Source organism: Gopherus flavomarginatus, chromosome 9, assembly GCF_025201925.1.
Source record: "Gopherus flavomarginatus isolate rGopFla2 chromosome 9, rGopFla2.mat.asm, whole genome shotgun sequence".
NCBI lineage: Eukaryota > Metazoa > Chordata > Testudines > Testudinidae > Gopherus > Gopherus flavomarginatus.
The window spans coordinates 33,392,528-33,405,818 of NC_066625.1; the positions used below are offsets into that span (position 1 = coordinate 33,392,528).

Genomic DNA, 13,291 nt, shown 5'->3' on the forward strand with positions numbered 1-13,291 from the left:
AGCTTAGGCAGTTTGTAAGTCTGCTCCCAGCCCTGATGTATGGCTGTAGGAAGGAGAGAGTGAGATCGTAAGGCCGTTTGGACAAGAGACTGTGTCTACCTCTCTGTATATACTGCTCCTAACTCAATAGGATCCTGATACCATCAGATCCCTTAGGTGGTATAATAATAATTAATTGGCAGGCACCCTTTCCCCCTCCTCTCAAGCTCCCACATCCCTCCCAAATGCACCTTCTTGGCTCCCACCTAGACCTCCTCCTTCCTGCACTCTCCTGTCCCCACCTTCCTGTAATAATTGCTTTGAAAAGCTGATCACCCCCAGAGGTGGCTGCATTACAAAGATGGGTGAAAGGGTCCCTCTCTGGCATGGCATGTTCAGGGATTCTCCTGGATGACAGCCACTACAAGCAACATGTCTGGGCCAGATTCTGCCAGCAGTTAGCCCAGGGTAAATCTCAAGTCACTCAATGAACTTGACTGGAGTTGCCCAGGGTAGAGTAACTCCAGTGGAGTCAGTAGAGTTACTCAGATTTAGGCAGGTGTAACTGACAGTATGGTCTGCCCCATGATCTTTATGTAAAACCCAGGACTTCCTAACATGTATTTCTAGCCTCAGGCAACACTAACTCCAAAATACAAACCCTAATATAATAAAGACAGCAGCTGGTTGACCAGTAAACTGTCTGCTTTGCAAAGCAGCTTTACACCCAGTGCAAATGGTTGGCTGCACTGGAGTTATGGCTGCCCTGCTTCACCCAGCTCCTATCAGCAAATCTGCTGGCCCACTGTCCGTAGCTCTTTGCAAAGCCACAGGGTTTTAAAGAGCTCAGTGGGCTGCACTGTTATTTTGCAAAAAACAGTCACATTCCAGTTCTTCCCCTTAGGCTGTGTCAAGATGGCACCATGGTAAAAACACCTCTGTCCTGGATATATCACCGTTGCTGGAGATTTCCTGACAAACAGAGTGAAGTCGAGAGCTAAGAGATCACATGTGCTTAATCCACGGAGTGTATGTCACAGCAGTCTGGGAATTCAGCATGGAAGAGAGCTAATGCCTATGCATTGCCATCATACCCTCCCCACTCCCTTCCCACTTGTTTGTCTCTGCCATGTGTTATGTATGTCTGGTCTTTAGATCGTCAGTTCTTTGAGGCAGGGACTCTCATTTGTCACCTGTAGGTACGATGGAGTCCTGATCAGCTGAGCCTATAGGTGTTAAGCTGTCTACAGTGGCCCAAGAGGGTGAGTGCCAACCTCAGGGCAGTCTGTTAGAAACCAAGGCACAAACCCCAAATTGGCTGTGAGTTCTTGTGACACAATGCACCTGCCCTTTGAGGCCCCCTGCTGGAGGCCCTACAGTTCTACCACACCCCAACCCAGGAAGGAGCAACGAAGGTGGGTCCTCCAGGCTTGCCAAGAAAGGCTGCATAGAGCACAGCCAATCAGAGCACAGCAGGCTCAGATAAAAGGAGCTATAGGGGCTAAGTAGGGCAGTCATTGGCTGGGACCAGAGGAGCAGGGGCATGGTTTGGCTCGGCTCGGCTCTCGTGCTGCAAGTCACAGGAACTCAAAGGTGTCCAAGAGGATAGATTGTAGTGGTATTTTGCACGTAGCAGGAAGGAAGAGGATCTGAGAACTTCAGCCCTGAGGTCAGGACGAAGAGAAGGGGGCTATGGAGGAAAAGGCCCAGGGAATAGCAGCAGTGAACTGGAGGCAGTGATACACAACTTCTGCGTGTAGTGTCCCTGGGTTCGGACCTAGAATAGTGGGTGGGCCTGGGTTCCCCCACTGTTAATTGGGAAAGTGGCCTAAGCCCTGAGAATGGAACAAGGCTTGTTTAGAAACTTGAGTGAAGAGTGGGAATTACAGGGCCCACAGATGGGGCTGGAGACCCTGGTGAGGGCAGATAGTTTTGCTAGACTTTTGCTACCCCAGAAGGAGATCATGACACTCTGCACCTCATATTCACCATAATGATATGATTATGACATAATTATGATGCGTTTTCTACGAAATGTCATGTGAGGAGTCAATGGAAAAGTAATGGTTTGCTGAATATTATTATCCTATCTGTATGCATGTAGCATTTTTGTATCTGGAGTTATGAATATTGACTATACATCTGTATTTAAAATGTGCTCATTCCTGGGTAAGGTAGTTTATATCCAGTCTAGCCAGCATGTTGTGAAGGGACTATTCAAGGTAATGGCCCATCAAGGAAAAGAATGGGCATGGGGAACAACTTATCCTCACCTGATGACTTTCCTGGGGATGCTTCAGCCAGTATATGGGTAATGGCTGCTATGACTCATCAAAGCATGCAAGGGCATGTGACTAGATCATGTGGTACTAGACTCCATGCCTGTACTTTTCCAGAAACTGTTCTGGGGCTTTGGGACAATGAAGTTCCCTGCACATGGAAGAAGCTATAAAAGGGGGAAGTGACATCATCACCTTACAACTCAACACCTGGAAACACCTTAGGAACAAAGACTAAACTGGGGAAGGGGGTCCCAGGCGGGAAAGAAGAAAGCCCTGCCTCTGTACAGAAGATTGGTGGACTGTTTGTACCATCAGGGTGAGACACTGCTTATTTCTAAGGCTGCGAGTCTGTCATTGAAGTCACAGATTCCGTGACTTTCCAGGACCTCTGTGACTTTTACAGCAGCTGGTGTGGCTGACCTCAGGGCCAGCCCAGCCCCCAAGACCAGCTGCTCAGGCAGCCTGGGGCCAGCCACACTGGCTGCTGCTGGAGCAGCCCCAGGCAGCTGGCCTCGGGGGCTGCCGGAGCAGCAGCAATCCTAGGCGTGGCCCTGGAGCAGCAATGTTGCCCCCACCTCTGGAGCAGCAGTGGAGCCTCAGGCTGCCCTGGAGGAGCAGCAGCAGCAGTGTCCCATAGCCCCCCAGAGCACCTAAGATTTAGTCAGGGGTATTTATAGTACAAGTCATGGACAGGTTATGGCTGTGACCTTTGCTTATTACCCATGACCTGTCCATGACTTTCACTAAAAATACCCATGACTAAATCTTAGCCTTACTTATTTAAAATCCGGTCCAGTTTATAGAATTTAGATTGTGATTTTGTTTTTCTGACGTAACCAACTTTGATCTGTACACTTATAAACACTTAAAATCTATCTTTTTTGTAGTTAATAAATCTGTTTATTTTTTCCCTAAAACAGTGTGTTGTTCTTGCAGAATCTGCTTAGGAACAAAAAACTGGTGCATTGTCATCTCCACATTGAGGGATAGACTGGGTAATAAACTTACATTGTTCAGGTTTTTGACCAGGACAGGACAGGACAGCTCTGAGATTTGGGTGGGGGGAGGGAGCTGGCTGGAGTCTCTCTACTGTTAGTTCATGAGTGGCTAGGAGAAGCCTTCATGTAACTGCAGTTGGGTATGTCCCTGCTTGTATATAGCAAAGTAAGACCTGGAGAGGATTGCAGCTTGTATGCCAGAGGTCTCAGTAGTACCTCAGTCCCAGGTTGCACCCTGGGGAAGTCTGTCACAGACATTGTCCATTATTGATTGTGTGACTCACCTGGATGGCTGAGCTGCTGAAGGTCACTTAGCAAGGTTGGCAACCTACAGGGAGTGCCTGGAGCAGGAGAAAAAAAAGATTACAGCACCACACCCAGCTGAGAGGAGGCTCTCAGGTGAGGTTCCCCCTGTTACAATTCTGTACTTAAATTTCACCAATCAGTTATCAAGTGTAAATTCTTGAGGAACTGTAACAGCCTAAACATGGAGTCACAGATAGTCTCTTTTGCCACCCAGGTAAGCTTGCCTGGCCTGTGTGATAGATAGTTCCATACATGCAGAATCACAGCAATATTCAGGTTACTCCCAGTTCCAAAGGACCAGTCACTTACTCCAGATCAGTTGCCCTACAGACAATGCTTGTAGCCAATCCTATAATAAGCTACATGAAGATTTTTTAATAGGAAAAGAAAATGAGAGCTATTCACAAAGTTAAACAGATGAACAGACACACACACATGAGTTACAAGCTTAAGTTTGAGAAAGTTATAAAAGCTTCTGTAATAAGCAAGGTCTATGTAGCAGTTAGGGCTAACCCAGGCTAAGCATTGGGGATTTAGCATCATTATCTCTATTTTACAAATGGGGAAACTGAGGCATAGCAAAGGATATGACTGGCCCAACAGCAGCTCAGTGACAGATTCAGGAACAGAACCTCAATCTCCTGAATCCCAGTCCAGGGTGCTAGCTACCAAGAATACATCTATGCTATAGCTGTGTGGGGGCTTCCCAGGCCGGGTAGAAATACCTGCACTAGCTCTGCTCGAGTTAGCATGTTCAAAACAGCAGTGTGGCTGTGGGAGCATGGGTGGCAGCTCAGGCTAGCCATCGGTGTACAGTCCTGCCATCCAACCACCTGGGTACATATTTAGGCAGCTAGTGGAAGCCGCAGCTGCACTTCTAATTTTAGTATGCTGGCTCAAGCAGAGGTAGCACATGTACCTCTAACCATGCTGAGAAGCACCATCGCAGATGCTGTGCAGACATACCCTTGGCCACACGGCACTAAGGCCTAAAGATTTAAAAGTGCCTTCTGATTATTGGGGGCTTCCATTTTTTTGTGCCCAATTCAAGTCACTTTATGTGAGGCAACCCCGCAGTCAGACCAGGACTGCTCATGCAGCTGCCATGACTCACTCCCACCCCCCATGACTCCCTGCTTGTGGCCCTGTGACCCTCACTCCCATTTCTGTTTTATCTTTGTTATCCCTTGAATGTATTTGAGCAATGTGTCCAGTAGCTCCTCCCCATAGGCTGTGGGGGAGGCCTTTTGGCCCCAGGAACTCAATAGGTACCGTGACTCATCCCTCCAGTTTATGTGCCTGGCTTCTTGAGTTCTTAATAAGAATGTCAACATCCTCCTTCTTTTCAAAACACTTCTCAATGTTGTCAGCAAACCCATCCCGCACAGCCCTGATCAGCCGCTGATGTCACAGAGTCTTTAACTCTGAAACCTATATAGTTATAACATTTCCCCTCTTGAGACCTGATTGGTGCAGCTATCAGGTGAGTAAACAAGGAATGACTTGCCAAGGTGTGTTGCTTGCAATGAAAACATCCTATATGGCTCAGAAACAAATTCAGAGCATATCTAGTAATTGTCACACTCTACTTCTGGATGTTCCAGGGCCAGGTGATCAGCTCTGCATGTATGCTAAGATGCAACATCTAAATGTTTTAAGTGAGCTGACAATATTTTGTTGCAGCCTACTGGACTGTGTCATCACACCGCTGTGGCTATTGCAGTCATGGACTCGTTATTATTATCATCATCATGTAAGAAAGGTGTAAAAGACAATGCTGTGTTTTTATTTACATTTTCCTGGGAGCACAGAGGAAAGGATAAGGTTTACATCAAGTGATTGCGAGCAGGTAGAACCTGAAATCAAAGAGGAATCTTTACAATTTAGATCACCAGAAAAAGGTGGATCAATTGGTTAATTCTAATGTGACACAAGTGCCATGACTTTATGTATGTTGCTTATAGAGGGGATAACTGTACATCTGGGCCAATGCTCTCTGTGTGCACATCACAATTTACCATAACACTATCAGGCCTTCATTTTCTTGATCATAAAAAACATCCTGACCAGTTCTGGGCAGAGAAAAGGAGTAAGATCACCTTAAATTTGAATCTAAAACCATGTATTGAAATTTTGCAAGGCTAAAACTGATACCTGTGAAATATTTCAAAAGCTTTTCTACAAAGGGGAGCATTTCGGAAAATTAAGGTGAGTGCTCCACTGCTTTCCTTCTTCTCCTTGGACTTAAAAAATCAAATGTGGGTTACACCCGGACTATACAAAACTTTAAAAACGTTCAAGACAGATCAACGGCCTAATGATTAGCAGTAGTTTGGGAAAGGACTCAAGCAATTTTTTATGGTTGTCCTGACTGCCATTGCCAAAACTAAGGTGACTATTTCTGAATGAGAGCACCCACACAGGAGTTTAAGGAACTGTAAATGATGTGCATTAACTTCATATATTTAGAGTGTCTGTGTAGATAAACCCTTTGGCTTTTTCTACACTAGCACTTTCGTCCGCAAAACTTTTGTTGGTCAGGAGTGTGAAAAAAATACACCTCTGACTGACATAAATTTCAAGTGTGAACGGCTCTATGTCTGCAGGAAAGCGTCTTCTGCTGAGTGGTTACACAACAGACCTTACAGCAGTGCAGTCAGGGGTGGCTCTATGTATTTTGCTGCCCCAAGCACAGCAGTCACGTAGCTTTCGGTGGTTTGCCTGCGGGAGGTCTGCTGGTAACGCGGATTCGGCGGCTTGCCTGTGGGAGGTCCGCCAGTCCCGTGCCTTCAGCGTGCCCACCGCCGAATTACTGCCAAAACCACAGGACTGGTGGACCTTCCACAGGCATGCCGCCAAAGGCAGCCTGATGGCCACCCTCACAACAACCAGCATGCTGCTCCCCGCGGCTTGCCGCCCCAGGCACGCGCTTGCTGTGCTGGTGCCTGGAGCCACCCCTGGGTGCAGCACCAGTGGTACAGCTGTGCTGCAGTGCGGTCCATAGTGTAGACATTGCCTTAGTAAGAGAAAGGGAATAAGGGAAACTGAGTGGGGGAAAGCCTCTGTTAATTCTTTTAGTTTAAAATGCGGTAACTAGTTTTCAATGATACCCACAGAAATGGGAAGGAGGGTGCTGATATTCATACACAAATACCTCTGATGGCAAAGAGGACATGTTATTAGCACAATCAGTATCAGAGTTGTCAAGCCATAAACAATAATGGTGCATTTAACATCTTTGAGTCAGCATTATAGTTTGTCCCCTCATTGCAAAGAAAATGTGTTTTGACCGAAGGGTAATTAACATGCATTAACTATCCCACTGTAAAAACATAGTGGACACAGGGTATTTTAATTTCACCAAAAGACAAACTATGCCTCCTGCTCACCAATGCAAAGGCCTAACAGAATCATTTATTTTAAAAAATCCCTGATTTCGGCAGTACAAAACAGTAAACTTATCCGCGTGAAAAACATCACTTTATGTATCATCGCAAAATATGTAACATACATAAAAGGCTATAAATGTCAGATATGCATTTAGAAATATAAACAATTCAGTAGAAAATTCACCATCTATGTATGCAACAAGTGAAGTAACAGATGAGTAAAGCATGTGGTTCAGTGTTGGGGGATTAGTTACACAAATAAGGATGTTTAATAAATGTTCAGTTAAAAAGCGAAGGAGCGAGGCGGAATCACATGCTAAAGGAAGTCCAAAACAGTACTGAATATTATAGGAATGTACAAATGTTTTAAGTATATGGATTTTAGGGTGCAGATTCTTTGAGGAAGGTAACAGCAGAAGTATGATGCTGGTGCACCACCACTGACTGGGACACAAAAAAGCAAATAAAAATGTGTGTGTGTGTATATTTTTAAATTTAATAACTTTTGGTGCACAACCCGTGACTTTTGAACTCTTGGGGCTGTCAATCTATCTCAGGGTTATCTATCTATGTAAGAATTACAGTGGAGTCTGCCTACAGCAGGATCTCACACCAGCTAGCAGCCACAGCACCTCGTGGTACAGGCTTGTCCAGGTGTGTGGGCTCCCAGCGACTGACAACGGCAGCCAAGTGCACGCAGGTGCCCCAAGAGGCACCTAAACAACAGCTTCCCTGACCTTCAACCCCTGCCCTCCCTTTGCCCCTCCCCCTGCCGGCAGCTGGCTGAGTCTGACCTGCTCCTGCACAGGCTCCGCCCATCCCCACCCCTCCCCTCGGATTGGCCCCGCGCCGCTAGCCGCAGGGACGCCGCTGTCATCCCAAGTGAGGGCACAGCGGAGTTGCGGCTTCAGCGGATGTTACTGCGCATGCTTCATTCCTCAGCGCGCATACTCAGTGACAGCAAGGCAGTACGGGGAGCGGATTCACCCACTACGTCCCGCCGCTGGGTCTGTCAGGGGTTTCCCGCGCCGCCGCCTTGTTATCTGGTAGGTGGCGCGTGAGGCGAGGGGGGCTTGGCGGTTCCGACAGCGAGGCGGCAGTGCGCCCTCTGCTCGGTGCCTGCGCCGCGCTCCCTCAGCAGGGTTGGGGCAATAGGGACCCGGGCGCTTCCCACAGGGTGGCCCCGTTCCTCGCGCGGGGTATGCCGGGGGCTGTAGTCCGGCCGGGCCTCGCGCTCCAGTGAGAGCCGGGAGAGGGGAGGGGCCGAGAACTACCACTCCCAGCGACCTCCGCGATGCGACAACCTGCCCCTGTGAGGCAGCAAGCTTCGGGGTGGGGGCTTGGCCCCGGTCCTTTGGCTGGGGGGTGTCTCTGGGCGCCGCTCGGCAGCCAACGTCGAGCTGGGGGGCGTCCCCGGGGGGTTTATGGACTCCGGCGCGTTGCGAGACCACCTGGCGGCTCGCTGGGGAGCCGGCACTGTCCAGTTTTGCGTCCCCCTGGGGCTGGGGCTGCGTCCCCCTGGGGCTGGGGCTGCGCCCCCTGCCCCGGGCACCAGTCGGGGGGAAGGCTGGAGGGGCCGGAGCGGCTGGCGAGCCTGGGGCATGAGAGGAGTCGTTAGTCGGGTTGAGCTGCCTGGCGGATGTTGTTGGGGTCTGTCTGCGGGGCAGGATTTCTCCCTCACTCCCGTCTCTGTTTACTTTCCTGAATGAAACTGATGAAAATCAGTGGGGCTGCTGCGTGCCCTGTTACCCCTGTCCGTAAACCATGATCCAGGGGAAAACGTTACCCAGGTCTTGCACCCTCCTATCTTGTGAGGCAAAGCAAAGGTCAGGCTCCCAGCCAAGCACCCCACTCGTGATACACAGCCATAAAAATACTTTGTGCTTCTAGAGCACCTTCAGCGTGAGCATCACAAAGTGGTTTAGAAAACTGGAAAATCATAAATAGGTGGAAACAGATGGTGTATAAGGCCTCGGTGGTGCATGAAAATTCTTTCATTTTCACAGTACTTGTATAATGAAAGTGGGACAACTTCCTGACATGGACCTGATATCAAAGTGCTTGTACCAGTATAGAATTATATCCACACTTGAGGTTGTTCTGGGATAGTTACATTGGTTTAAAAAAAAACCTATACCCCTAACCAAAATAGTTATCCTGGCACAAAATCTCTGTGTAGAGTAGGCCTTAGTGACTTGCCCAGATCACCGAATGAGGCAGTGGTATAGTCAGAAATGCAGTGCCAGAAGTCCTGTACGCTAACAGCTGTCCTTAATTTTTAGCAAAATAGCTACTATTTTTTCCATTCTGTCATTCCAAAAATCTGCAATTCTGTGTATTTCAACCATTTTAAAAGATGTGCCTTGGATTGTTTCCCAAATATCCCAGTTTTTTTTCCAAATATCCTGAATTGTAATTTTTAGATATTTCCTGGCATGACTCATATGAAGAAAGTAGATGTAAAATGTTGTCAGTGTTGGTTTTGTGGTTATGAGACCTTTGATTACAGACTTATATTCTTACTGAGTTTGAAAGTAGTTTCATAAGTACAGTTGTGTTTTTTTTTCATGCACTAGTGAAGAATTCCACTAAACTTTTTATCAGAGGGGTACCCGTGTTAGTCTGGATTTGTAAAAGCAGCAAAGAATCCTGTGGCACCTTACAGACTAACAGACATTTTGGAGCATGAGCTTTCGTGGGTGAATACCCACTTCATCAGATGCATGTAGTGGAAATTTTCAGGGACAGGGGTGTGTGTGTGTGTGTGTGTGTGTGTGCAAGCAAACTAGAGATAATGAGGTTGGTTCAGTCAGGGAGGATGAGGCCCTGTTCTAGACCACCTTATAGACCTTATAGGTTCTAGAACAGGGCCTCATCCTCCCTGACTGAACCAACCTCATTATCTCTAGTTTGCTTGCATATATATACCTGTCCCTGGAAATTTCCACTACATGCATCTGGTGAAGTGGGTATTCACCCATGAAAGCTCATGCTCCAAAATGTCTGTTAGTCTGTAAGGTGCCACAGGATTCTTTGCTGCTTTTACTAAACTTTTTTTGTGAGTACTTTGTAAATTGTAGCATTCCATGTCATGACTAAAATGGTTCACTTTTAACAGATGACAGACTTGGTTAAATGTAGTAATGTTTTCTTTGTTACACTTTAGAACTCTAATACAAGGTTGAAAAAAACTCTTTATAATAGAAGTTATTCTGAGGAACTCGTAACTCATTCAGAGGCACTTTGTGAACACTTGAAACATCAAGATCATTCCCCTTTGGCATCGTTTGGACCTAATACTCCAAAATATTTGGAGTTCCATTTTGACATGGTATTGCTCTGAGCTCACCTTTATGTATTTACAAAAAAGGCCTTCCCCCTTTTCAAGTAAACCTGAGTGAGCTGGGGTAGGAAATGACTGTTTTGGGAGAAAGTGGTGATTAGTTATTGTTAATTTGTAACTGATGATGTGCTCTACCCTTATATAAGATCCTACCATAAAGATCTTTCAGTCAAAAATCTGTAATTGAGATGACTGCAGGCCCCTATAGGGCCAGAGACAGGATTAAAATGACTTATGTTTTTCATTTCTTATGGGTATCATGTCAGAAGTGAATCTGTAGGAGGGGTTTGAAACCAGAGAGGGGCTGGGGAGTGTCTTGGCAATGTAGTAAAGGCACTGAGTGAGAGAAAATGAGTGGAGTACTGGCAGTCATCAGTGGAGGAAGTCAGTGGAGGAAGTTCATGCATATAAACTAGTTCAGAGACTATAGGCCAGAGCACAGTTCTGAAGGACTTTGAGAGTGAGAACAAGAGTTTTTAAACTTGATGTGGTGGATAATGGGGGAAGCAAGGGAAGGAATTCAAAGATGGGCATGACATGGTCTGAATGATGGGCAAGATCCTAATTATAACAGGTGCATTTTGGAAACACAAGAGTAACGATGTGAGTATTGTATCAGAGGGTAGCCGTGTTAGTCTGGATCTGTAAAAGCAGCAAAGAATCCTGTGGCACCTTATAGACTAACAGACGTTTTGGAGCATGAGCTTTCGTGGGTGAATACCCACTTCCTCAGATGCATGTCTCAGATGTGAGTATTGGGGAGACAGTAAGAGGAAGTTGTAATTAGTGGTGCCTGTTCCTTTTTGAAGCTGAGGAGGGAGTATTTCAGCCATGTTACTAACCCTGCATGTCCATGGCACTGGTAATTTCCAGAGCTCACTTTTTCATTCTTTCATCCTGTCATATTGGAATGTGTGTGGCATAGGCAAATGCAATTGTCTCATTTGTATTTAAAAAGGGGTGGTAATGTCAAACCTATATTAATTGCCTCTGTCAGTGCAGCTTCACACAGATGGAAGCCTGAAAGAGGGGGAGGTGGAGGGCCTTTTTTCTTTGATAATAGAAAACTCAAAGAAAGGCATAAGTTTGAATCCGTTTGGGAAGTAGGATAGAATAAGTGTGTCTGCCATTAAATTCCTCAAGCTTCTGTTCTAACCTATAGGTGATCCTTACTGGGTACTTGTCAGGTTAGAAAGCAAAAAGCACTGAGGAACTTTATTATGTAAAAACTGATTATTTTGTTGTTGTTGGTCCAAGTAGAAAATATTGTTAAGAGTGGTGACTAATGCACAGCTCTTCCCAGTCTGGAGGTGACTGGTTTTGGAAGGAGATATGGGATACACACAGTCCTTTAGCATGTGCTCTGATCCAGAGAGATTTGGTTGGAATATATGTAGCAAAGAGGTTGCCCCCTTGAAAGACCTATATTAGAGCTATATGCTATAATATAGATAATTGCTGTAATCTGAAAGAGTGTGTGTTGAGCTCTAAAGAAGTCTATTAAAATCTCCTAATCTTTAAACAAAAAAATAAAATGCAATGATTTTTGTAGAACAAAACAGTGTTTTGTGCTCCCCTGTAGACATCACTTCCAGAGTTCTGTGAACATGTCTGATGTGGCTGAACAAAGAGTTTGAGGTTGTGAGGCACTCTAGTAGTTATTAAATACAAACAGGCCTGTTAATGTCAATGTTGTGTAATGTTTGCCAAGTGCAAATAGGACAAAATGGCAGCCTGGTAACATGGTGATTATAATGAAATCATTAGAATGGAGGTACATGCAACAGTGGCAGAATTTACATTTTCAAGCTTCTAAACTGGCATACCAAACTGCTGGGTAAAAAACAAACCTTGTAATTGCGGGTGCACTGCTTCCCCAGACTGAACTTTGTGAAGTTGGTGGTGGCGTTTTGCGACTGTGAGCTGATTCTGTTGTTCTAATCCCTCCCCCACACAACCTTGAACCATCTCTCCTAACTTAACTACATAGGACAGGATGTCCTGCTTGCAACCAAGGTGAGAGAGAGTGGTGAAAAAGTAATCTAATAGAAGCAAGCTTTGTGTTGCAGCTCTTAGGTAGTAAGATGATATCTCTGTATCTGCGACATCATGAAAGGAAGAGAACTAGGTTTAAAGCTTTCATCCTCCTCCATATGGCAGAAATGATATTGTATATGAAATATATCTATTGTATCAACTTTTTTTTTCAAATAGGAAAAAGTTGATTAAGCCTGACCCAGCAGCTTTTATGCAGGCAAAGCTCACTAAAATAAAGCTGAGTTTTACCTTCATAAAGACTGCAGGATCAGGCCCTTGAGCAGGGTATTCAGTTTTATTTTCAGAGAGCAAGAGTGTCAACTTCTATCTTTTGATGTGATACTTACATTGTTCTTGTGCTTTGATTTCTGATAGAAGTAGTTTGTGATTGTCATAAACAGATAGCTAAGGGTTAATGTCTTTCACCTATAAAGGGTTAACAAACAGTGACCTGCAAACACCTGACCAGAGGACCAATCAGGAGACAAGATACTTTCAAATCTTGTGGAGGGAAGCCTTTGTTTGTGGGTTTGGCTTTGTTCTCTCTGGGTCCTGGACGGGACTAGAGGTGCAACCAGGTTTCTGCCAATCTCCCTGCTACAGTCTCTTATCTATTCAGAATTGTGAGTAAGAAAAGGCGGTCATAGTCTTTTTTAATTTGTTTTTTTTTCATTTACATATGTGTACTTGCTGGAAGTAGCTTAAATTGTGTTTCTGCTGGAGAAAGTTTCTTTCTATTGTTTATAGTTGAAAGACCCTGTAACTTTTTACCATCTAAAGTGCAGAGATAAACCTTTTACTTTTTCTTTCTTATTAAAAGTTTTGCTTTTAAGACCCGTTTAATTTTTTTTCTCCTAGTTAAGGTTCAAGGGAATTGGTGGGGAGAAGGGAAGGATAAATTTTCTCTTTGTGTTATATTCACGCAGCTTGTATTGCCTCTGGGTGAGGGGGAAGGTA

General features: G+C 45.5%; 1 protein-coding gene across 1 annotated transcript in view; it reads left to right on the forward strand.

Moving 5' to 3' along the window:
- Positions 1 to 7,896: 7,896 nt before the first annotated feature.
- Positions 7,897 to 13,291, forward strand: part of CDIP1 (cell death inducing p53 target 1) — a 33,368-nt gene continuing 27,973 nt past the window's right edge. The window contains exon 1 of the mRNA XM_050968487.1: positions 7,897 to 8,000. The gene's annotated coding sequence lies outside the window, so the exon portion shown is untranslated. The remainder of the gene's footprint in view (positions 8,001 to 13,291) is intronic.